The 26,392-nt window shown below is 37.7% G+C and overlaps 1 protein-coding gene across 1 annotated transcript in view; it reads right to left on the bottom strand.

Annotated features, from left to right (window-relative positions):
* Positions 1–26,392, bottom strand: part of TMEM19 (transmembrane protein 19) — a 61,302-nt gene that overhangs the window by 34,710 nt on the left and 200 nt on the right. The window contains exon 2 of the mRNA XM_039344470.1: positions 11,659–11,745. The gene's annotated coding sequence lies outside the window, so the exon portion shown is untranslated. The remainder of the gene's footprint in view (positions 1–11,658; positions 11,746–26,392) is intronic.

Below are 26,392 nucleotides of genomic sequence, written 5' to 3' on the forward strand. Positions count from 1 at the left end.
GTGAGAATCTTACATGACCACAATATAGGAAGAGGTGCTAAGATCGTGCCTCAGGAAAGCAGACTGGCAGTTGAGAGCTACAAGCAGGTTGGCGCTATGGAGATCAGTCAGGTGGGTGCTACATGTGAATGCTATGGAGGGTAGGCACTTCCATCGAAGGTAATTTTGGAACTGGGTAGCCTTCTATATCTAAATAATAATAGTGATCATGATAAAAGCTGTGAACTTTTAAAATGGCTAATTATGTGCTAATAGTGGTACTTTTGCAGATATGAATGAAAATCTACACAGAAAACAGGAGCCTAAAAGATTAAGATCTGGTTGTAAATAAATATGCTATAGGTATACAGTATAGTAAAAATAATGTGCAGAAGTTACATTATGATGAAAATTCCAGTGATAATTTTTATATTGATATAAAAGCATGACTTCCGGTGGATTTGCACTGGCGATGGCGGCTACATTGTAGCCGTCCTCCTGAGAAAGTGTTAGAACCGCTGAGAACAGCAGGCATCAGCTGTTCTGCGGTTCAAAACCTCCTTCCCGGGCAAAGGGAGGGAGGGGAGTATCATCTGAATAGTGGTAGAGCCTCTGAAACCCCCCCCCAGAATTTTTCTTTGGGGGTGAAAAGAGTGCTCCCACGGAGTTCAGACTGTCTCCGCTTCTCAGCTGTCTTTGTCTCTAGGGACAAAGCAAGACGCCGCTCCCACTTTTAAAAGCAGACAGAGCTGAATAGAGGATTTTATTTTATTTTTTTTATTCTATTTGGACTTTAAGTTTAAAGATTTACTTTTATTCCCTTTTTTCTTCTTTTTTTTTTCGCCGAGAGGGAAAGTAAAATGGCGATTGACAGGCTTTTTTCTTTTTAAGCGATCGGAACGGAACGGAATGGATTTGATTACTTATAATGATTTTCTGAAGGTGGATTTGATTTTAGGAGGATTATTTTCCCTCTCTGCTTAACTTTTTTTCGTTACTTTTTTAAGGGATTTTTTTTTTTGTATTTTTTGTATTCTTTTTCTCAAGAAGGAGGAAAGAAGAAATAAATCTTTGAAGATGGCTTCAAAGTGTCAAGTGACTTCTACAGTACTCAAGGTGGCTTCTTCTCCTGTGATACTACCAGCACAACAACCTAAAGCCACACCACCATCTTCTCCTCCTCTGCAATCAATAACGGTAAAAGATATGCAAGATATAATGGGAAATGCTATATCTCAAATTAGAGGTGAAGTGAAAGAGCTTTTAGTGGAGAATAATAGTATTTTGAGGCAAGATATAGTTTTGGCTTTAAAAGGACTTGCTTCTGTGGTTGAAAAACTGGATTCTCGAGTTGAAGAAGTTGCAGATAAAGTGGAGGTGTTGGAGGAAAAATTTGAAGGAATGGAAAAAAAGGTGGAAATTTCACAAGATGAAATTGTTATGTCTCAATATAGAGAGATGGAATTTGCTTTAAGAATCAGAGGTCTGAGAGAGGATATGCAACAAGACCTGAGAGAGATGATAGTAAATGATTTTGCTGTGGTCTTGGGCAGAGAAAAAGAGGAAATATCCAGAGAAATTGAAAAAATATTTAGAGTTAACTCCTGGGTTGCAAAGCAAAGAAACCTGCCAAGAGATGTGGTAATTTACTTCGGGAAAAGATCTTTGCGCAATGAAATCATACAAGCTTTTTACAATAAGAGGTTTCAGATTGCTGCACAAGATGTTATAATTTTAAAGGAGATCCCATCTAAAATTTTAAGAAGAAGAAAAGAGTTTGCTTTCTTAGGAGATGAACTTAAAAAAAGGCAGATGCCATTCAGATGGGATATTCCGATTGGAATAGTGGTGAGCCATGCGGGGACACATTATAGACTTAATACTGTTTTTAAAGCAAAGGAGTTTTATACTTTGGTCCTGGGAGCACGCTCATCACCACCTAAAATGTTTAAAGTCTTGGATGGGAAGAGGGTTGAACAGCAGTCTGAAGAAGCTGTATTGATGAAAGCTGGGAAATCACAGGCTGAGTGGTTTCAACAAGCTGAGATGAAAGAGCAAAGAATGACTCGGGCAGCGCACAGACATAAGGAAAAGGAACAACAGAAGAAAGATGTTAAAGAAGTTCCACAAGAATTTGTTTCTGAGCCTGTGGGAGGAGCAAGACCTAAGAGATCTTCGGTACAATCTTCAATGGCAGATCTTCAAGTAGTCTTCTCCAGGCTTTTGGATGAGGGAGATGGTAAAGCTCCTGACATGGAATGCTAATGGCCTTAATTCCCCTCAGAAGAGAAAGAAAATATTTCACTATTTGAAGCAACATAATAATGATATTATTTGTTTGCAGGAAACGCATATTATCTCTAGGGATCAAAAATATTTATTTAATGCTCGATTGGGATCTCATTTTGTATCCTTTGCTCTTGGGGAAAAAGGGGGTGTAGTTATCTATGTTAAGCAAAATTTATCAGCTTGTTTAGTAGATTCTGATCCTCAAGGGAGATATGTTATGATTGAAGTGGGATTGTATGGTAAGAAAATATTATAATAGGATTGTATGCACCAAATCAACAACAGGAACAATTTTATAGGTTGTTACATCAAAAACTGATTTTATTGGATTATAGATCCGTTATATTAATGGGAGATTGGAATGGAGTTTTAGATACATATAGAGATAAAAAAGGACTTTCTACTTCTTTTAAACAGGCCAAATTACCTAAGGCCTTTTTTGATTTGAAAGAGGACTGGGAGTTGTGAGATTATTGGCGAGAACATAATTTGGAAGAGAGAGACTTCACCTTTTTTTCGGACAGACATCAATCTTTTTCAAGAATTGACTTTTTTCTGATTACAACGGATTTATATTTTAGGGTAAAGAATGTAAAGATATTTCCAAGGACACTGACAGATCATAGTCCAGTGTGGATGGAATTGGTTACTGAAAAAGAGGAGAGGAGATCTTGGAGGTTGAATGAAAACTTGTTTAGACAAGAAATGAATGTTCAGAAACTTAAAGAGCACTTAAAGGAATATTTTGCTTTAAATATGCATAAGGGAACTTCAATGTCAATGGTATGGGATGCAAGTAAAGCTTACATGCGTGGGGTTTTGATACAAATGAATAAGGCTTATAGACAGAAACAGCTGCAGAAACGTAAGGAGTTGGAAGATGAGATTAAATTAAAAGAAAAAATTTTAATTTCGAATCCTACAGATGAGAATGTTAAGGAATCCATAAAATTGCTTAAATCGCAATTTAATATGTTAATGGCAGATCAGACTGCAACTAATTTATTGTATATGAAACATACACATTTTGTAATGCTAATAAACCAGGGAGATGGCTGGCTTATCAATTGCGAAAGAAGCAGAAGTTGAGAATTATAGATAAAATAAATTATAATGGTAAATTGGTATTCCAGAAGGAATTGATTAAGAAATCTTTTTTAGATTATTATAAAAAATTATATATGGGTAGGAAAGTACAGGCTTCAGATATAGACAAATATCTACAAGATGCTCATTTTCCTAAATTAACAGAAGATCAGAAACAAGAAATTAATGGATTGATTACTATAGAGGAAATTGTGACAGCAATTAAAGAATTAAAGTTAGGTAAAGCACCTGGTACTGATGGATTGACATCAATTTATTATAAGACTTTGATAGATGAATTGATAGAACCTCTAAGGGAACTTTTTAATAATACGTTACAGGGTTTAGAGACCCCCTTGTCTTGGGGGACAGCTTTTATATCTTTGATTCCAAAAGAAGATCAAGATCTTACTCTACCAAAGAATTATAGACCTATATCTCTTTTGAATGTAGATTATAAGATTTTTTTGAAAATTTTAGCTAATAGATTTATGATTGTGTTGAATCAATTAATACATATGGATCAAACTGGCTTTATAACTGGAAGGTATATGAAAAATAATGTTAGACAAATTATTAACTTAATAGAATATCTGGATAAGAACAACCAAATCTCTGCAGGATTGATATTTTTAGATGCTGAAAAAGCTTTTGATCAATTAAATTGGCAATTTATGTTAAGATTGGTTGAGGAAATGAACTTTGGAGATAAAATTTTACAGGCTCTTCGAGCCATTTATCAAAAACAAACGGCACAACTTATAGTTAATGGAGGCTTGTCAGAGGTATTCCCAATTGAAAAGGGGACTAGACAGGGTTGTCCATTGTCCCCATTGCTGTTTGTTTTAACTTTGGAAATTTTATTGATCAAAATTCGGGAATCATCGAAAATAAAAGGAATAGAAATTAATAAAAAAGAATATAAATTAAGGGCTTTTGCAGATGATCTGGTTGTTACTTTATCTCAACCAACTCATTTCGTAATGGAGTTGTTACAATTGATAAATCAGTATGGACAAGTTTCAGTTTTAAAATTAATAATAATAAGACTAAAATATTGCCTAAGAATATGACCAACTTGGATAAGGAGACCTTGGTTAGATTGACAGGCTTTGAGGTTGTTAATAAGGTAAAATATTTGGGGGTCATTTTATCTGCTTCCAATGCAAAACTATATAAAAATAATTATGAAATGCTGTGGGTTAAAATACAAAAGGATTTGGACAATTGGAAAAAGCTGCAATTGTCCCTCTTGGGAAGAATTGCAGCGATTAAAATGAATGTTCTGCCAAAATTTCTTTTCTTATTTCAAATGATACCTATTTTAAAGAAAGAAGCAAATTTAGATGAGTGGCAGAAAGGTATCAATAAATTTATCTGGGCAGGGAAAAAACAAGAGTAAAACTTAAAATTATACAAGATATACGAGAGAGAGGTGGACTCAAGGTACCGAATCTGAAATTGTATTATGATGCCGTGGTTTTAACATTAATCAGTGATTGGGTTAACTTAACAAATGTAGATATACTCCTTTTGGAGGGATGGGATTTACTTGGCTCCGACCTGGTGGAATCAACTTCCCCCCGAGGTTCGAACTACTCCCACCCTGCCAGCCTTTAAGAAAGCCGTTAAAACTCTCCTGTTCCAGCAGGCCTGGGGCTGATGTTCCCGGGGGGGGGGCAGGATATGATCGGACTCGCGGTATGACTGTATTATTTTATTGTTTTATGATTGTTTTAACTCTGTACGCCACCCTGAGTCCTTTGGGATTGGGCGGCATATAAATAAAATTAAATACAAATACAAATAATACTTTTTGGATGGCATGCCTATTTAATTTATAATAAAAAGGTTGATAGGGTTTTTAAATCTCATATCTTAAGAACTTCTTTACTTCGGGTTTGGAAGAAATATTACAGAAGTGATTCAAGAATTCCATTATGGGCTATTCCATGGCATGCAATAGAAGGAATAAGGAGAGGAGTTAAGATGGATACTATTTCTTATACACAATTACTTAAGTGGGATGGTAAAAATTGGCAATTAAAATCTACGGATGAATTAGCACAAGAAAATATTATTTATTCATGGTTTCAGTATAGACAACTATTGGTAAGGTGGAAGATAGATCATAATGTGGGCTTGCTTAGAGAGGATGAGAATTTGTTAAAACAAATTAGAGATCAAAGTCAAACCCATATTAAAAGAATTTATGGTGTGTTAGTGGAATTGGATTCAGAAGCAGAGTTAGTTAAAGATTGTATGGTTAAGTGGGCACAAAATTTTGATGAACCGATCCTGTTAGACACATGGGAGATTATTTGGGTGAGGAATGTTAAATTTACGCAAGCCCAAAACTTACGGGAAAATTTTTCTAAAATGTTTTATAGATGGCACCTTGATCCACAAAAAATGTCTCGTATGTATTCAAACCTACAGCCCAAATGTTGGAGATGTGGTTGCTTGGATGCCACTTATTATCATATTTGGTGGTCATGTAAAAATATAAAAGCTTTTTGGATTAAGGTATGGTGGAATATTCAAAGAATTTTTAAAAGAAGGATAAAATTTACTCCATAATTGTTTTTGTTGGGTATTGTTTCGGATTGTGATGACAAAGAGATTATTTTAATGTTAAATTTAATTACTGCGGCTAGGTTGTTAATAGGGCAATATTGGAAGAAGGAATCTTTGCCTACTCTGCAAGAATGGTTTTTCAAAGTTTCTTATTTAGCAGAAATGGCAAAAATTTCAGCTTTCTTGAAAGATCAATCGCAAGAGAAGTATCTCTTGGTGTGGAAAAGATGGATAAATTTTATACAATATAAGTATGATATAAGAAAATATCATCTAGCTTTCGAATAATTTATATTTAAAGTTCAAGATATTATTTAGAAGTGTAATTATTATTATTCTTTAATTTTTTATTTTTTTTCTTTTCTTTTTTTTTCTTTTTTCTTTCTTTCCTCTTTCTGTTTTTTTATATATAATGGAGTTAAAGTATTTTACAATTTGTTTATTGAGTATAATTATATTTGTTTAAGGTTTATTTGGGTTTAAAACATTTTATCTTTTAAATTCTAGTTAAGCCTGTATTCAGCTCTGGGAAGAATGGGGGAGGGTTTTGGGGTGGGTTGGGTGGGATTGGGGAAGGGGTTTTTATTGTAAAATCTTAAAAAATTTTAATTAAAAAAAAAAGATATAAAAGCATAAACTGAAAGTAGAGTAGAATGATGCATTACCAAAGCAGCTCTAGGAACTTAATTCTAAGCAATAACAAAGCTATATTGGGTGAACTCAATGTTTAGCATTCATAAAATGTTCAGTCATATAATGATTATTTTTGTACTATTGACATGCTGGATTGGATTGTTTAAGCATTATTGTTATTATAGTTGGTTGCACAGTCAGCCAGCTATTTAAGCTGGATGGCGCTTTTATCCACTATCAAGTTCTTCCTAAGGATCTGAGATAGGCAGATACTGATGTTTGATGGTGTTAAAGGTATCATTGCAGGATGTGAGCTGTTCCAAATAAAGCTGCTTTTGCAGTTGACTGGTGGGGATTTTGTCAATACTGATAGAAGTTTTGAGATTGCACCCAAGGCCCCGATTACTGTTGGTACTATTTTTGCTTCCTTTTGCCACAGCCATTCTACCTACAGTATATTTCCAAGTCTTTGTATTTGTTATTCTTCTCCAGTTCTTTCTCCTCTATTCTACTGTCTCCAGGTACTGTAACATCCACTATCCAGACAACTTTGACTTCGTTAACAATTGTTATGTCTCGGGTATTATGTGACAGTTGCTTTTCCATTTGAGTTCTAAAGTCCCAGAACTTCTTCATTTTCTGTTACTTTGTCTACTTTATATTTTCAGCAGTTCTTGTTTGCAGGCAAATGGTATTTCTTGCAGATCTTCCAAGGCACCATTATTGGTATTTTGTCATGCCATTGCTTGTAGTGAATCTGCGATCTTGCAGCTGCTAACCAGGTGGTCCACTGTTCTTTAGCTTCTTTGCAGAAATCACATATATTGTTGTCTTCTCAATTCTGCATTTATATGCATTGGTTCTCAAGGGTTGCTTATGTGCAGCCAGAATTAACCCCTCTGTCTCTTTTTTCAGTTTTCTTGCTATTACCATTGCCAGGTCTTGTTGGTATCTGCTTTGTCTGCTAGGTTTTTTTTTTAATGTAGTGGTCATGTAATACTATACCTTGCTATTTCTCTTTTCTATGCTTCATTTGATCTTTCTTGTAGGCTAGTTTAGTCTCTCGGGTATTCAAGAAACCTTAATGGTGTACTAGGTTCAGTGTATTTTCTTCACTGTCCTTCAGATACTCTTCCAATGCCCTTTTTTCTTCTTCAGCTGTCTAGTGTACTTGCAATATTCCATGCTCATCTATTCTCTTTGGTAAGTAGAATCTGTTAACCTCACTGTGTGGATGAAAGGCATGAATCATTGTCATTTTTCTGATCTTCCTATTCAGGGCTTTTGGCTTGGCTTGGCTCCAGTTCACTATTCCAGCTACGTATCTAGAGACTGGAATTGCCTAGGTATTAATTGCCTTGATGATATTTCCATCACTGAGCTTGGACTCTAATAATGTATCCAACCTTCTTGACTACAATGTGCTTGATGCTGTCAGCCTGAAAGATGCCCAGGTATTTATAATGATGTGTTATTTTGGAGTAGTGATTCTGTTTCACAATAGAATACTTCCATATAGCTTTAGATCATCTATGTAAAGGAGGTGGGATAACCTGGCAGATGTTTTTGATGTTTGCTAGACATAGCCTGACTTGTTCAGTATTGTTGACAGATGAACCAGTGCAATGACTAAACGGGAATGCTAATAGTGAGTCACCTTGAAAGACTCCTCTTGATATTAATCTCTCTCATTCTATCACCACTGACTAACAACTCTCTTCCATTGTGCCATTGATCTTTGCACAATGCTTCTGATGCTATTGGGGCAGTTTCTTTTCTACTCAAGTGGAAAGAGTTTGTTTTCAACTATAGTAGACACCGTTGGACTGCATCAGCTATCATACCAGATATCAATTTGAAAGTTGTTGGTAAGCAGGTAATTGGCCTTTTATTTCCTGGTACTGCCCCCTTTGTAGGATCATTCATTATCAGATAGGTTTTACCAGACGTTAACCAATCTTCAATTTCACATCCTCTCAGTATATTATTAAACTCCTTGGCAATGAGTGGGTATATAGACCAGTCAGATGTTTCAACCAAAAACTATGCAATTTATCTTCATCTGGTGCTAACCAATTCTTGATATTTCTTGGCTGTTTCTCAACTATTTCTATTAATTAGGTATTCTTTGTCAGTTTCTTTTCTTTCATTGATCTTAATTTGCTTGCTTCTGCTCTTAGCATACTTAGCTTATTTTCCAGCCTGATCTTCCATTTTGGTGGGGCATTGTTTGGCTTTTTTTTCTTTTTTGATTTTGTGTCCAAGATGTTCAGTTATAACTACAGCCATTCTATTCATTAGTTGATTTATTTCTTGCAGTAAGCCTGTATTTATATTTCATATTACAGTATTAGCATCTTTTAATACTTGTATTAGCTGTTTCTTTGGAGCAGTATGGTGCCTAGAGGTGGAGTTCTCACCTCACAATCTGGAGACTGTGAGTTCAATCCTAGGTAGCAGCAGATATTTCTCTCTCTGGATGCAAAGAGAAAATATCTACTGTGAGCTCTGTGTAGGTGTCAGGAAGGGCATCTGGCCAGTAAACACTCGCCTCCATTCAGTTGCCCCAACTCCACACTGGTGCATGGGATTTCAGGGTCATTGAAAGGGAAAAAAAAATAGCTGTTTCTTTGGCACAAGCTTCAATGCAGGCAACCTTTTTCTGCTATTTTGGTGCTGTTCTAGATAGTCTCATTGTTTCAATTCTTTTTTAGTTAGAGAGTTTTTTTTTCTTTTTTAGGTAAAGACAAAAAGAGAGGGAGCCTGGTTTGGGAATGAAAACAATTCAATAGCTATGCTGGCTTCCTCTACTGCTGAGTCCCCCCAGTTTATCTCTAAGATCTGTTACTTCTGGCAAGGCATCAAATTTTTTGCCCTAGGTAGACCTTTGCAGTTCTTTCAATTCTGCTTCTGTGAATACTTATTATTATAAATCAATGTTAACCAGTTAGCTCTATTCTGTTATTTTAGATTCTGAATGTTCTCGCCACATCTGGAGCATTCTTTTCAGATATCCTCTCGTTGGACTTGAAATAACATTATTACTTCTTTGTTTTCAATCTTTGTAGTTTGTGATGGATAAACACCTTTTCTTCCAATAGTTTTGCAGCTGCTGGCCCCAGATATTCAGCTAACAGTCCTAAGTCCTGTAACTCATTTTTCACCATATGTCCAGTTATTCCAACATGTAACACAGTCTTTGTTGACTCAGATAATGAATGATCTGGAATGGGTTTTTATAAATTACATTTCACCATGTTGTTTATGGGAGAGGCGCTCTTCATCTGCCTCAGATGAGACCTTTCCAATATGGTTGAACCCCTGGCATGGCTCTCATCTTTCTCAGAGCACACAAGCCCCATAACCACATCAAGACAGTATACACACACACACACACAAACACAAACACACACACACACACACACACACACACAAATGTAATGCGATGCAATGCAATGTAATGTAATATGATGGTTTGTCTCACACATGAGTCCTTTATTATTATAATTTTCATCTCCCTTTTTAAAAATATTTTGGTCAACTCAAGACAGCAAACATCCCTAATACTTCTGCCTATTTATTGGGATGTCCTCAAATTAATCCCAGATTTGACCTGAAAAACCCAGTTCTTGAATATCAAAAGTAGTTATACTTTTTTCTTGAAAGTGTTAAATTTCTGATAGTAGTCACTGTTGCTTGGCAATTATCCCATTACTATTGATTCAATATTTTTTTTTCCTTCTTATGGTCCTGACTCCTCTTTCTGATCACATGTTGGGTTGCCTATTTTAAGCTTACATCTATCAACATTATCACAGAACTTCAAAACTCTTCCTGAACTTTTTGCCTCCTCTGGCCAGACACATTAACATGTACATTACTGTTACAGGCTTTGTTGAAACCTGTCAATAACAAAAATAAATTCATAATAAATGCTGGCCCAAGAATTTATTTTTAAAAACATAACATTCCCCTAACCCAAATACTTTTTAAATAGTACAATCCCCATAAATTAAAAATGGGAGACCAATAAAGAAAATACCTTGTAAAGATTAATATAGTAACTAATACCCAAATACTATATCAAGACTTTGCAAAACCTTGGCTCTTCTTGAAGATGGGAAGAGAACATTTAAGATTCCATTTTCAACAATAAAATATTTGAGATTATGCAGGAGAAACCCAAGATTCAAGAACACATAACCTAAAAGATTGAATAATTAATCTAAAAAGCTGGTCAATAAAAATGCACAGTTGATAAACAATTACAGTTTAAAGCCTATTCCTAATCAAAATATCTGAATGCCTGATGCAAAGCTTACCTTCTAAAGAGTCCAGCAATAATCAAGCTGCCGTTGATCAGAAAATTACCAGATGCAATGAGAACCAGAAAAGAACCTAGGCAGTTGTTCCTGTTAGTTGTTTTCCCTAGGAAGCTAGTGGATTATATTTTCTTGCATCACTACTACTGACAGTTTAATAACAGTTTTGGCAATATCTTAGACCACTTTTCTACAATTCCATATATTCATGTTGGAAGCTACTATTTCTATCACTAGCTTCAGCATCATAATTGAACTCCAGTTCTATTTTCATTTATTTCTTTTCCATTCTATTTCTCATAATCATGTTCGTTAATTGGTAAGCATTTTGACTATACACCTATAACATGAGAAATATAGCACACATCAAATGTAAAAAAGGAACATATGAAGTATTGTGTGAAATAAATGTTGCTAATAATTAATAAAAATAAATAAAAATCTCTACCCAATTACTTGGCAGTAAGCCTTGCTGATTTCAATAGGGCTTCTGAAGAGGTATGTATAGAAATCCAATATTTGAATTAAAATTCCTTGGATAAAATTGTCTTAAATGTGACTGTTGTACAAATACCTATACGTTCATGACTATTGGCTATACATATCAATGTCAGCATATTAACTGCACTAGTTATATTAAGAAAACATGCCTCATTTGAGCTAGAAAATTTTGTATATTTTCTCACAGTGGTACAGGTAGAAAGTAAAATCTAAAAGATAGATTGAAATAGAAGAAATAAATATGTAGAATATCAGAATTGATATTACTTACCTGTTATTGAGAATCTTGCACAGCTTTGAAATCCAAGAACTATGGAATGCAAGTGAAATATGTATCTCACAATCACCACTGGGAATCCTGGGAAAATGTTAAACGTGTCATTGTAAGTTGTCAATAACAATAATTTCTAATAGAATAGAAAAAATGATCTGGGTTTCCCTTTCGCCCACTCTAAATTTGTTTCATTCACGTTCTTTCTTTTATGTGAAAGAATCTAGGCTCTCTCTCATGACTCACTTCCTTAAAAGACAAAACAGCACTGGAAGACGAAAGAGGGTGTGCCCTAATATGTAGGCTTCACATCAAAGTAATATCTATAATTTATTCCATCATTCTGCTCTTGTGAAATTGGAGATCCACCCAGCATATTTTATTGGCACAGAAACAGAATTCTGGACTATCCACTGTCATCATCATTTCATGTCTGTGTAACCCAATTCTATACATTTTCTGGAGGATCTACCATACCAGACATTCCATACTCTGAATGTTTTTTCAAAAGTAAGCCACACAAAATTCGGGTGCAGTGGTAATTTGTCATATCACATAGGTTTTATTACTGCATCTAAATGCATAGAATTAGAGATACGGATCATTGAGTAATACATAATTGCTGTTTTTCTTCAGTTACATGGCTGAGCAAATGTGATATAACTTAGTTAATGTATTAAAACGCCAATTTATAATTATTATTTAAAAAACAAAACAAATCCAATTAAAAAAGACAGTTTTCATTTCCAAAATTATTCAAAACAAGGACTGGAAACCTATGGCATTCCAAATGCTGTTTGATCTCAATTTCTATATAGCCAGCTAATGTCAGAGGAATGGGAATGGGAATGGACATCCAATGACATTGAGAGGGCTGTTTTCCCTGATTTAAGGCACTTTCACTGCAAACAGTAACTAGGGCATAATTTGAAACATAAAATTGATTACACTATTCTTTATCCATTTTTTAAATTTTGAGAAAATTGTTCAATTTTAGAAAAATTGAAATAAAATTATTAATGAAATTCAGCACAAAACTAGAACATAAAACTAGAATCCATTAATCTAGATATATTGTAATCTAATAGATGAAAATCCATAAGATTTATGAGAAATTGAGTTCTAAGAATTGTTACTGGTTTATTTCTATAGCTGAATAGAGACAAGGGAAATATCAAGGTTCTGACTAATGAAACCAAATAAATCAGAACTCCAAGGCTTGAAATTTCCTCAAAGCACATATTTATTGGATACATAATATCGGCACAATCAAAAGTAAAACCAACTGTAAAATTCCAAACTGGTGCCTTTCCTGGCTTCACCTTGGCTTCAATTCAGGAGCGCTGGGTTTCTTGTAGTGCTCAAGCTCAATGTCTAGGGTCACTGCCATCCGGTGCTCACAGATTTGCTCAGGAATTCCCTGGTATGCATGCCTGATACAGGTTGTGGTCCAAGCCCTCCTTGAAGCAGTGGATTAGCAACTGCTCCTTGCCTTATTCTGCCTGTGACTTTTCGGAACTCTTGGACAAACTCCTTTGCCGGTCGGCCCCTTTGCTTTAGGTCGCATATTTCCACTTTGGTTTGTAGAGCTTAGGACTTGTCTTCAAACTTAGACCTCAGCTCCTCCAGGAAAATGTCTATGTTTCCAGGTTCCAGTGTGTCTTCATCATAAAGACTGGTTGCCCATTCTGCAGCCTCCCCCTCTAGATTTGTTGCCACTGCATTCACCATCACCCTCTTGTTAGGGTAGGCAGGAGCGTAGTGATCTAGGTGAGCTCACACCTGTTCATGAAGAACGTCAGTTTATCTGGATTTCCATCAAAGGTGGCTCTGATTGGCAGTGAGTCTGCAGGGGATGGAGGAGCTCAGTACACTGGACACCAGTCATGCCGCTGGTACTGGAGCTGTGGCTGAGGTTGAACCCATCTCTGAAACCCTCTCGGTTGCCCTACTGGGCTTGCAGCTCAATAGCTCCCAACCTTTTCTATACCCCACACCTCTAGAACGCTTCTGATATATTCTTGCTCCCCTTACAAAAGTTTGAAATAATGGCAACAAATTATGCATATACACTATAATTTTGAAAACCCAAGTTTTCACATCCCCTGGAATATCATCTCACACCCCTGGTTAGGAACCCCTGGCATAAGGGATAGAAAGCTGTGGGAAGAGACCAAGGGGAACTCAGCAGCCTTCTGTACCAGAAATCTTCCTCTGCTCAGTAGAGATCCCCGACGGCTAAAGCTTCCTCCCTCACCATTGGCCTGTCAAACTTGTCCACATGGATTTTCGGTAAGCCCCAGCTGGTGGAACTCTGTTCCCAGACTGGGCAGCTGTCTGCTTTCCATCTGCAGGAGTTGTGCCGTGATTAGCCATTGCTCCCCCTTTTCCTCTATCTTGGAATCTTCCCTAAGTCTTTACCGTCCTCCCAAAAAATTGAGTAGGCGGGTGGGGCTCAGGACTCCGAAGATTGCTCCTCGATAGCCTTCTATCTTAGAGCAGTAAAAAGTTTAGGGAGGGTTGGTTTAATGCAGAGGTCCCCAACCTTTTGGACACCAGGGACCGGATCCATGGAGAGAGTTTTTTCTGCAGACTGGAGGGTGCGTTGTTTTGTGTGCTGCCTGCATCCCATGGATGGGGCTTTGCTTGTTTGTGTGGACCTGTTGCTGGCATGCTGTGGCCAGTACCGGTCCACAGACCAGGAGTTTGGGACCCCTGGTTTAATGTCAAGGTTCCAACTAATGAAACCAAATAAATCAGAACTCCAAGGCTTGAAGTTTTCTCAAGTGCATGTTTATTGGATTCATAATATTGGCACGGTCAAAACTGAAACCAACTCTAAAATTTCCCTTAGGGATTCAATGTAACTAAATATGACAGTTGCCTCCCCTCTACTATGCTATAGATCATGCTACCCAATAAAAGCAATTGGTGGGCTTCGTAAAACCTCTTCTCTCCACCTTCCAGCTCCTGTGGGAAGACTGCTTCGTGTTTAGTCTAGCAAAGCTGTCGTTTTCTTCCCCCCTTTCCCCCCCAACCTGTGGCAACTCAGAACAACAGATGGCTTCAGCCAGGTTCGTTTCAGAAATTGACAAGAAATTTATATTGTATTTATTCAAAAATAATTTGCATGAAGTTCAGTGTACTATCAAGTAAGTATGTATATATCCAGTCTTTAAATGCAATAATTTCCTGCCCAAACAAGCAAAATTCAACATCTTCACATCCCCTTATTCATGACATGAACATGCCCAATAAGTGCTGTTCTCTACTATGTCCTTGTGTCCTCATCTTTATGTATCAGCCTCTTGAGACACTTTAAAGTCATTCTAGCTGGTTTAGGTTTAAAGTTGCATTTTCCCTCTTCTACTACACAGTTTGTGCTACACACATAATTTCACATAATTAACCAATATTGCTGAAGTTGGAATCTGCACAGTTATCTATGGGCACTTTGGCCTTCTGCAGTCATTTCTCTTTTAGTCTATAAATGAATTGGCCTCCATACTCATGTTGCTTGTTCTGCAAAAAACACAAGACACCTTCCTTTTGTAGAATTATCTGTGGAAATAATGTCTGACTGGTACTTTCCATAGTGTTTTCAAGACTTTGACAGGCTCCTGACCAGCACAGATTTAATGATCTTTGAAAAGCATTAGACTTTCCTTTCAAAGAAAATATCAATATTATTTTAAAGGATTGCTAAAGCTTTATTTAAAAAAATAGGACTAGTATACTTGAAAGAGTATGGCAGATAAACATATGGAGAAAAAACAGGGGACTTTGTTTTTATATATGACATTGGCGACAAGATTTGTTGTATGCCCAAAGATGGAAAGAAGAATATATACCCACAAGGGAAGAATAGATTAAAATTAATGGAGCTAACCTGAGATTGCTTGCTTATAGACAATAATTTGACTAAATTTCAGGTGACCTGGAGGTCATTGCTAGATTTCTTATAAGAGAAAAATCAATTTTTGATTTTGAGATTTAAAGGTTAGATTATAATTGATTAGAGAAATATTGTAGCTTTATAAATATAAGATTTTTATGTTTGATAATTTACTATCTTTTAGATGAAATTAAGATGATATTTTATGAATACTGTTTCCTAGTATGTTGACTCTTAATATTTGAAGATATTTTATGGATTGGTGTTATTTGTTTAAACTTAGAGGTGGTTGTATTAATATCTCTGTTATTAATATTTTTAGTATAAAAAAGTCAGAGATCATTTTGTGTTGTTTGATGTATAATTTTTGTCATTTTTAATTACTCAGTTTCCCTTTTCCTTTATGTTAGTTTGTACTTTAATGTTTGATTTTGAAATCAAAAAAAGTTATTTTCTATATATAAAAAATGGTAGTTCCATGTTTCATTAAGGTAAATTAAAACTGGGGAAAAGAACCAGGTTCTGCCATATGTATATTTTTGCTAGTTCTGTTACCTCTCATTATGTTATCAGTGCACCACTCAGAAATATGCCCACTCAGGTTTCAAGTTCTGTACCTGCTGACAGCCAAAGGGAGAAGAGGAGGGGTGGCTATTACTATTTGTGAGTTGTTACAAGCTTTCAAGGGCTTCACTTTACAGACAACCAGATGTGAGATGCTGAAGTTGGGCTTAGGGGAACAGTTGAGATTACTGATAGTGTACCACTCTCCCTGTTGCCCATTGGCATCCCTGCCTGAGTTGCTGGATTTGTTGCCAGGTTGGCAAGGCTGTTGGTCCTTGGACATTTATTTTGCCATCCAGATGCCTTAAATTACTTGAGCACCTAGGAATTTATGGCCTGACCCAAGTTACTAACGGCCTGCATATGGGATCTGTTTTTTGTCATACCAAGGTTAATAATAGTGGACCTCCTTCATTGCCATAAATCTGATTGCCTTTCAAATCACTGTGTCACCCATCCCTATAGGGCCTCTGTGCTGTTAAATTGGCCATCTGTTTCTGGATCCAGGACCATCCTGAGTTGTAAAAGTATCCAAGGAGGCAACTTGCATTTATGTTCATGCTATGTTCTCAGCTTTTTTTTTTTAACACAGGGGATGTTATCACCTGTCATGAAAGAGGTGGTGCTCCTCCCATCCTTGAACTCAACTGCTTTCAATAATTATCATCCAGTCTCCCACCTTCCCTTTGGGGGGATGGTTTTTGAGGTGATTGATCTGCAATTGATGAGAACCTTGTAGGAAACGAGTGTCTAGATCTCTTTCAGGCAGGTTTCAGACCCAGATTTAGTACTTAGACAGCTTTGGTCACACTTGTAGATGATCTATGGTGGAGTTAGATTGAAGGTAGTAACTTTTTCTCTGGGGCTGGTTCCAGCTGGAATTGGTTGGAGGAGGAGCAGATTACTCTCCTGGCCTCTTCTTTGTGGGGTACCACAGGGTTCTACTCTCTGCCCTCCATTTCAAAATCTAAATGAAACCACTAGGGGAGGCCATCCACAATTTGGAGTTCAGCATTATCAATATACTCAATTATATCTCTCAACCTCAGTTCAGTCAAATGAGATTACCAAAATTCTGTCCCGGTGTCCATAATCTGTATGGATTGAATGGGTAGGAACTGTCTCCAACTCAGTCCTACAAAAACTGAGTCATTTTCAATACTTGGGCCACCCAGACTGAGGGATAGTCCATCTCTGCCTTTGAATAGGGTTGCACTTCTCCACTCAGGAGTGGGGCACAACCTACAGTCCCTCCTGGATTCGCATCTCCTATTTGACGAGCAGGTGACAGCTATGTCCATGAAGGTGACAGCTGTTTGTACAGATTCATCTAGTGCACAGGTGTCAAACTCGCCGTGTCACGTGATGTGTCACGACATATCACAACTTTTTTTTGCATTGCCAGAGCTGGGGTGGCTGCAGCCTCCGTATGATGCAACCGGCCTGCAGGCCAGCAGTTTGATACCCCTGATCTAGTGTGTCAGTTACACCCTTTTGTAGATCAGGAGACACATCACTTGTGTCCTGGTCACCTCATAGTTTGATTACAGCTTTTATATGGGCTGCCTTGAAGACCAGTTGGAAACTTCAGTTGGTTCAGAATGCAGCAGAGCAGGCAGGCCTTAGGATATCCATATTGTATCTTTGCTTTGTAATTTGCATTCATTGTAGGTTTGCATGTGAGTGCTATTCAAAGTGCTAGCTGTTATCTATAATGCTTTTCATGGCATAGGACCTGGTTACTTGAGAAATCACCTACTTCCCATTAAATAATGCCCTCTATCAGAACCATGGAAGAGCACAGTCTCTGTCACAGTGCCTGTCCTCTGGAATGATGTCTCATTGCAATATTGTGGAGGAATTGTTTATGAATTAATGTTGTTCATCCTAAATCTTTCATAGCATGGGTGACTACATATGTGCCTCTAGTTATGGATGAATTAGAAAACATGATATTCCTCATCATACTGTCTGGAGTTATACAGAATCATAGTTCAATTAAAGTTGGCGAGCCGGCATGATCTGTACCTGTTTTGTTAATTATTACCTCAATCCTATTCCATCTTAATTTTAAATGATTCATATAAAATTGCACAAAATGCATTGGAATGGTGAATCATGAATGTACTGGTACTAAAGGTGTATATCTTTAGCCCACATGTAACTCAGGACAAGGGGAAGTCTACTGGTGGTTCAATGTGGGACTTTGGTGTGTCTCTCCAGTTTCTTATTTTAAGGATGTCTGTCTATCACATTTATATGGCCACCCTTCTTACAAAAAACAGTTCTGGGTGTTTTTATTGTTCAAAAAGTGAAACACAAATTAAAAAAAGACTACATTTGATAATGACAACAGAATAAATCAAAGAAAGTACTAAACATAAATTTTAAAAAACGTGAGAAAATTTTCTTGTGACACCTTTTTCCATTCCCTATTTGTTTCCCCAGTTGCTGACCATAGCTTAGATTTTACCTAGTATTTTTGATTGTTTTTTTCATAGAAACCATATTCCAAATGTCTTAATTTGTCTTGCTATCTCTTTGAAACCTCTCTATGCTCTCCTGCAATATCCCAGGTATTAATTAAAATTATGTAATTTCTGAAATGATGCTTAATTAGATGGGGATAGTTATTTATTGCTGCCAGATATTATGTTCCATCTCTGTCTACAAACATTTATTACTTTCTTTGCCCACCCAAAGTGAAATGAAGTGAAGCATTCGATATTGTCTGTAAGGTTTTGAGTGAAGTAGTGGAGCAGCGCCAAGCCTTGTGTTTTCATCATGCCTTCAAGCTGATAGAAATTGTGTATTTCTATTTTATGGGAAGTAATCCTTAAGCATTCTCCTATACCCCTAGTGCAGTTTTTTGTCTTGAGAAGTTGAAGAAAAAATTCAGCTCAAAAAGTTTAGTCAGCTAGAGCACAACACATGCAGCAAGCTGAGTCCTTGAAAAGCCTTTAGGACCCAGTTAGCTGCAGAAAGATTTTATTTCCTTGCTTCATCCCTTTCCCATACTTTTCAGCCTGGAGTCAAGATAAGTAACTTACAGATTTTGCCACCTTCTTTCCATGCATGCAGTATATTTAGCAAACTAAGCCGTTAAAGGGGATAGATATTGGAGGGCAGAAGTGAGGAATTTAATTTCAACACTTAATTGGGGGGGGGGGAGATAGATAAGTCTTTCAATCCCAGCTTTTTTTTCTTTACTGAAGAAATGTGGAATTGGGGGGAGAGGAGGTAAAAGCAAGGAAAAGTTTTGGGGAAATTTACCTGAAGCTGCCACCTTAGCATGCAAGGTCTGGTTTCCCAAAGCCTAGCAAGAGCCAGGAGAAGTTTGCAGTCTTCTGGTAGCCAACTGATCAGGACAGAAAGCTCTGAAAGGCTAGGAAATCCATCCTGTTTTTGCCCCAGAAGGGCAGTGGCAGAACCAGGAAAGGCAGGCCCACCCAATCTTTTCATTCCCCATTGTTTGTTGCTAGCAACTCTGTCAGTTATGTAGTGGGCATGCGTGCAAGCATAGATTGGGAAGTAGAGCACGGGATATCTTGTGGTGAGGGAGGCCTTGGGAGGCCCAAGGCAGGTGGACTTGTGCTTGCATTAGGCCTCCTTCTGTGTCACCTTATATCCTTCCCCCAAACCTGGGCTAATTTTGTGTCAAGGATTTAGCAAATTTCAAAATTGCTCTAGGTCAGACATGTCAAAGTCACGATGTCATGTGATATCGCGCAACGTATCGGAACCTTTTCTCCATTGCTGGCAATGGGGTGGGCGCGGTTTTGTGATGCGTCTGGCCTGTGGGCCAGCAGTTTGACACCCCTAGGTGCTCTAGGTCTAGGCTCATGTTCAAAAATAATTACAGGAGGTCAGATACATAGGAGTGGTTATGTCAAACAGAAGTACAAGGGCAGCTCTGTCCTTTATCATTTCATACCTCTCTGTACCTGCAACCTGTTAGTTTGGCAACTTGATAGGTGGCTAAATTCAAAATCTACACTTGATTATATTCACTCATTCCTACTTCTGTTTGTTAAAGAGAGTTATTGTTTTTTTTCAACAATATATGCTATTGAATAGGAGTGGAAACAAACCATAAGAATCAACACTTTCCTAAACTTGTCTTAGGGAACATTGGAAAGTTATTACATTCTAGCCTTATTACTGAAGCTATGATGGCAATTAAAAGTATTCCACTTTTCTGTGCATTATGAACTGAAGTGAAGCACTTATAAAGTGGGAAAGAAATAGAATAACATAGAATAAAGAAGAATAAAGTAAAATAATAATAATAATAATGAAAAATCACTAAAAGCAAAAATCATGTGTCTGCATAATCTCTGAAAAGAAAGCTGTGTTAGCCAAAAGCTGTATTAACAGTACGTGAATGACCTAATGCATATTTAGAAACATTGTATAAAAGTAAAAACTGCCTTCATTGTATTCCCATGAGAAATGGACCTAACCTGTGAGAAACTATCTGAATGTTACACAAAGTAGATTCCATATACAATGTAAGATTCCATCTATGCTTCCTTTGTTGAGAGAAAGAAACCTATAAAGCTTTAGTTCAGACCCTCCCCCTTGTTCAGAAATTTGTTGATTGTTAAATCACTTCTGAACCTTTTTGCGCAAAAATAAAGATCTCTCTTTCACCCATGGAATTTCGTAAAAGCCCTTTATTTTTTAAGGCTTTATTTTTCTACAAGATTTATGGCGACTTCTCCGCTGGGACATTTTTAAGGGCTTTTAAGAAAAAGGATTTAACCTTCCAAGACGGATTGCCCTGGTGGCCCCCCCCCTCTCCTAAACGACGACAGCTCCAAAAGCCGGCTTCGTAGCTCTTGACTACGAGGAGACCTCGACGGAAGGAAAGGGAATTAACCCATCAGCGAAGCATTCCAGTCTAAGGATCCGTGAGGGTGACAGACAGATCTTAAATCAACAAAGGAGTCTGGAAAACGCCTGCAGGCAAGTATTGTAAAACAGGGGAAACCTGATCCCTTTTGGATCGGAAGAGGGGACTGATCACCCCCTAGAAGGCAAAGGTGGCGTCCTTAAGCCTTCAATAGGCAGGATTGTGTGGGAGGTTAAACCATTGTAGCTCATGCTGAGTGATCAATGGTAGTGTATTAGAGAGATGGGTGGGAAAAAGTCAAAGGAGAGCGTTGACCAGACGCCACTCCAGTGCATGTTAAAGAATTTCAAAAAGGGTTTTTCTAGGGATTATGGAGATCCAAAACCAAATCCAGCCATGTTAAAAAGATTCTGTGAATCTGAGTGGACTGCCCTGGGCGTAGGGTGGCCAAAAATGGGATCGGCGAATCCCAAACTCGTTGCACGGGTTCATCAAATTGTGACTGGAAATGGTTATTGGGACCAGTATCCCTATATTGACCAATGGAAAATCAACATTGCAGAGAAACCGAGATGGTTAGCAAAATGTCAGATAGAATGTGCAAAGATATATTTGGCAAGCCAAAAAGCCAAGCCTCAAACAAAAGCTAAGATTTTCAGCCAGGAAGATAGGAAGGAAATTGCCAGACCATCCCCCTACATTCCTAGAAGAGAAGAATAAATCAGCAAATTCCACCCCCTCTGCCTGAAAGAGAAGCCCAATTTCAGCCAGAAGCCGGTGAGGAAGGAAAATTAGCAACAGCTGGATCCCTTCAAGAGACAGATAAAAGCTTGAATAACTTTGAAAATGAAAGCAAGACATCAGTTTCTAGCCGAACCAGGACTAAGGCAGAAATAAAAACAGAAGAAAATATTGCCCCTCTAAGAGAGGTGTTGGTTCCTGGACCAGATAACACTAATATTTCAATGCTACAATATGTTCCGTAACCATGACAGGGAGGAGGAACGCAAATCAGATCAAAAAGAAAAAAAGAAAGTTGAAATGTTAGCCATGGCATTGGGAGGAACATGCCTAGGACCCAATCAGTGTGCCATCTGTAAACAAGGACACTGGCAAAGGGAGTGCCTCCAGAGGAATGGCCAACCCAGGGGACAATCTCGCCAGTATGGAAGAGGAAGAGGATTTAGAGGGACTTTCCAGAGAGGCTTCAGAAAGAGCTTCAAAGGAAGAGGGCATCCAGTTTATCCCAATCAGACAGAGGAAAGAGAAGAAAACATGATTGGCTTAGCTGACATGGAATGGGAAGACTGAAGAGGACAGGGTTCTATCGCCCCATCCCCAGAGCCCATTGTTAAAATACGGGTGGGAGGACAGGTTGTCCCGATGCTAGTTGACACGGGAGCCACCAGATCTGTCCTAAATAAATCTATTGGCAAGCAATCAAATCCTTGTGGAAGCCGTATATTTAAAAATTCGCCAACGTGCTTTAGTCAAGCCCTAGCCCAAGATCTTGCTTATCTGAAGTTATTCAGACAAGAGGATTGTTGCCTTCAATATGTCGATGATGTCTTAGTAACTGGCCAAAGCAGGGAGGATTGCTTTGAAAACACGTCCAGATTGCTCCAATTGTTACAAGACTGTGGTTATAGAGCATCCAAAAAGAAAGCACAATTAGTTCAAGAGACTGTAATGTATTTAGGCTATGAACTTTCACAAGGACAAAGAACTTTGGGCCCCCAGAGAAAGCAAGCTGTGTTACAGATTCCCATCCCAGAAACAAAACAGGAAGTTAGAGCCTTTTTGGGAATTACAGGCTTCTGTAGAATTTGGATTCCTAACTTCGCTCTCACAGCTAAACCATTGTACCAAGCTTTAAGGGGACCAGAAAAAGAACCTCTGTTGTGGCAAGAGGAACAAACCCAAGCAATGAGACAATTGCAACAGGCTCTCACCACAGCCCCCGCCCTAGGACTACCTGATATATCTAAGCCTTTTTCACTTTATGTGGATGTAAGACAAAATGTAGCTTTAGGGGTCTTTACCCAAAAACAGGGAAGTTGGAACCGCCCTGTCGCTTATCTGTCAAAACACCTGGACATTTCTTCACAAGGCTGGCCCGTGTTTAAAAATTCTAGCAGCAGTTATGCTATTACTGCAGGAGGCAAACAAATTAACCATTTCAGCTCCAGTGACTGTTTATACTAGTCATGCCTTGCAGACAATCATTGACAATAAAGGACATTTATGGATAAGTAATCAACGAATGCATAAAATACAGGCTTTTTTATTAGAAAATCCACAAGTTACACTGCAACAATGTTCAACTTTAAACCCAGCAACTCTAATGCCAATTCCTGATTCAACCAAACCTGTTCATGACGGCATGCAAACAATAGAACTACAATATTCTTGCAGACCTGACCTTACAGACCAACCCTTGCATAATCCAGACTATCAATGGTTTACTGATGGTTCTAGCTTTATGGATAAAGGATGTAGATACTCTGGCTACGCAATAGTTTCTCAAACTTCTACTGTTGAGTCAGCACAGTTGCCTAGTTAAGCCAGGAGACAGAGTGTGGGTAAAGCACTGGAAATCAGATCCCTTGAGCCCAAGATGGAAAGGACCGTATACTGTTGTCATGTGTTCTCCTTTGGCAGTGAAAACCTTGGAAGGAAAGTCTTGGATCCATTGGAGTAGAGTGAAAGCAGCTGCACCTGCAGATCCGGTGACCTACAAGGTGGACAAGACTGACAAGCCTTTGGTGTTGAAATTTACAAGAAATACAGCAACGGGTTCCCAAGACACGGTGTGATCAACAACCTTGCTGAGACACCCCAGGAAGCTGTCTCTCTATGCACGGTGGAAGATATGAGGATTCTACAGCTCGTAATATTTGTTAATTATTTAATATGCACACACATTCCTACACAAATCAGTACAATGGCTACACGAGAGGTCATAATGCAGAAACCCTCTAATAAAGAATTATTGAGTAGCACACACCAAGAAAGAGCAGAAACACAGGGAAACCAAGGTTGTCAAAACTGTATCAAAACTACAAAACAAGGAAACCAGATAACCAAGACTTTGATTTACCATACAGTTAAACCAGAAGGGTGCCAAGATAGTTCTCCTGACTCTTGTACATACAATAGAACTACATATAAAGTTTGTAGAAAAGGTGTCCAATATCAGTGTTATAACCCGAAGTCTGATCCTGATCATTGGGCCTTACAAATCAAAACACATAGAACAAGAACTAGCTATAAGGACCAGGCACTCTTAGGGATCTCCCAATGGAAATCTAATCCACACTCCAGTTTTAGCGTCACCTTTGATGTTTGCAAAGCAGCTAATTATTGGACTCCAACATATGGTTGCGGAGGGATCGGTAATATTCACAACTTTATCCCAAAACATAAGTACTTGTGCCCACCAGATGGATGTGCGGTCAAATGTAAGTGGTGGTCATGTATTAAGTGGCATACCCAAGACCCAAAAGAGATAGACCACATCTTGTTTGAAAAGAATGAAACAAAAGCAAATTCCTGTGGAATGGATAACTGTAATTTGGTGACTCTCACAGTCAAGAATGGCAGTTGGTTCCTAGAACAAAATAGGTGGGAAAGTAAGAAATGGATGTTTGGGATAGGAATAGATACAAATGGCTATGACCCAATGTCAGAAATAGAAGTCAAAATTATAACTGCAACCAAAAGACCAGAACAAAAATCATTATTTTGGTCATATTATGAGGAAATGGAGAACCTACATATTCCTGAAGTATCTAGACATGTAACCAATACCTTTGTTAAGTTAGCAGAAGACATTGCCCATACTTTAGGCGTGTCTAACTGTTTTGTGTGTGGTGGAACAAACATGGGAGAAAGGTGGCCATGGGAAGCACAAGAGTTAAATTATACCAAGGTACTAGAAATGTCTAAAAATAATAATTTAACCTATACAGGTGGGAAAGATGGTGATTGGGGTCTCACTTCCAACTTGGTAGGACATGTATGTTACTCAAGAAACAAAACAGAATCTTGTGTAGCAGTAGGTGACCTCCTATGCACAGGGACATGGGAAGATGGTAACTGGTGGTCTGGAACCAATGAGACCACTGCTATGGATCTTGGAATTAACAAGGCTGCTATGACTATGAAGGTTTGTAGGCCTGCAAGTCTTGTTAATTCTAGGATGTATTTTAATTCCTTGCTTGATCCCCTGTCTTATAGCCATGATTCGGAGGATCTCAGAAAGTACAGCCCAATTAGCAGCAAAACATGAAACAATGTTAGCCTTATGGGAATATAAAATGGTACCTTCAAGAGATCCGGAATCAGAGGTAGAATAATGGAAGTTTAAGCTGGAAAACTTCCAAAAGGGGGGAGTAAAGTGGGAAAGAAATAGAATAACATAGAATAAAGAAGAATAAAGTAAAATAATAATAATAATAATGAAAAATCACTAAAAGCAAAAATCATGTGTCTGCATAATCTCTGAAAAGAAAGCTGTGTTAGCCAAAAGCTGTATTAACAGTACGTGAATGACCTAATGCATATTTAGAAACATTGTATAAAAGTAAAAACTGCCTTCATTGTATTCCCATGAGAAATGGACCTAACCTGTGAGAAACTATCTGAATGTTACACAAAGTAGATTCCATATACAATGTAAGATTCCATCTATGCTTCCTTTGTTCCTGAGAGAAAGAAACCTATAAAGCTTTAGTTCAGACCCTCCCCCTTGTTCAGAAATTTGTTGATTGTTAAATCACTTCTGAACCTTTTTGCGCAAAAATAAAGATCTCTCTTTCACCCATGGAATTTCGTAAAAGCCCTTTATTTTTTAAGGCTTTATTTTTCCACAAGACTTAAGTCCAGCTGGTTTTGCATCCAAGTTTCTACAGTGACTAACCAAATACATACACTATGGAAAGCTCACAAGAAAGATATTAGCAGCTGTTTCTAGCAATTGCCATTTATAAAAAACTATACTATGGCTTCATGATTTAGACTCACAGGATTTGGAAAGGAACTCAGTGGTCTTTTCCAACTTCCTGAATTTGAGCTGATATCCTCAAATCATGGTCCTGTAATATTTCTTTCTAGAGATGGATCATGCTCAGACTCTAGGAAAGACTTTATTTAATAATTCCCACTGTCAGAGTATTCCTCATTTCAGGTTTGGATCGCCTTCAGTAAAGTTTCTGATGCACCTGATGGAGTTCTTAGAATAAAGCTACACTTTTTTTTTTCTCCAGGTGCCAGTCCTTTAAATATTTGTGGAACGCTATCACTTCTCCCCCTGGCTTTCTCTCTAGACTAAACATAGCCATTTTTAAACTGTTCTTATTGGATTTCGTCTTCGTATTCTTCATTTAAAGCTTATAAGATGATAGTTATCTTCTCCACAT

This window comes from Crotalus tigris, unplaced genomic scaffold (assembly GCF_016545835.1).
Source record: "Crotalus tigris isolate CLP2741 ecotype Arizona unplaced genomic scaffold, ASM1654583v1 scf7180000017916.3911339, whole genome shotgun sequence".
NCBI lineage: Eukaryota > Metazoa > Chordata > Lepidosauria > Squamata > Viperidae > Crotalus > Crotalus tigris.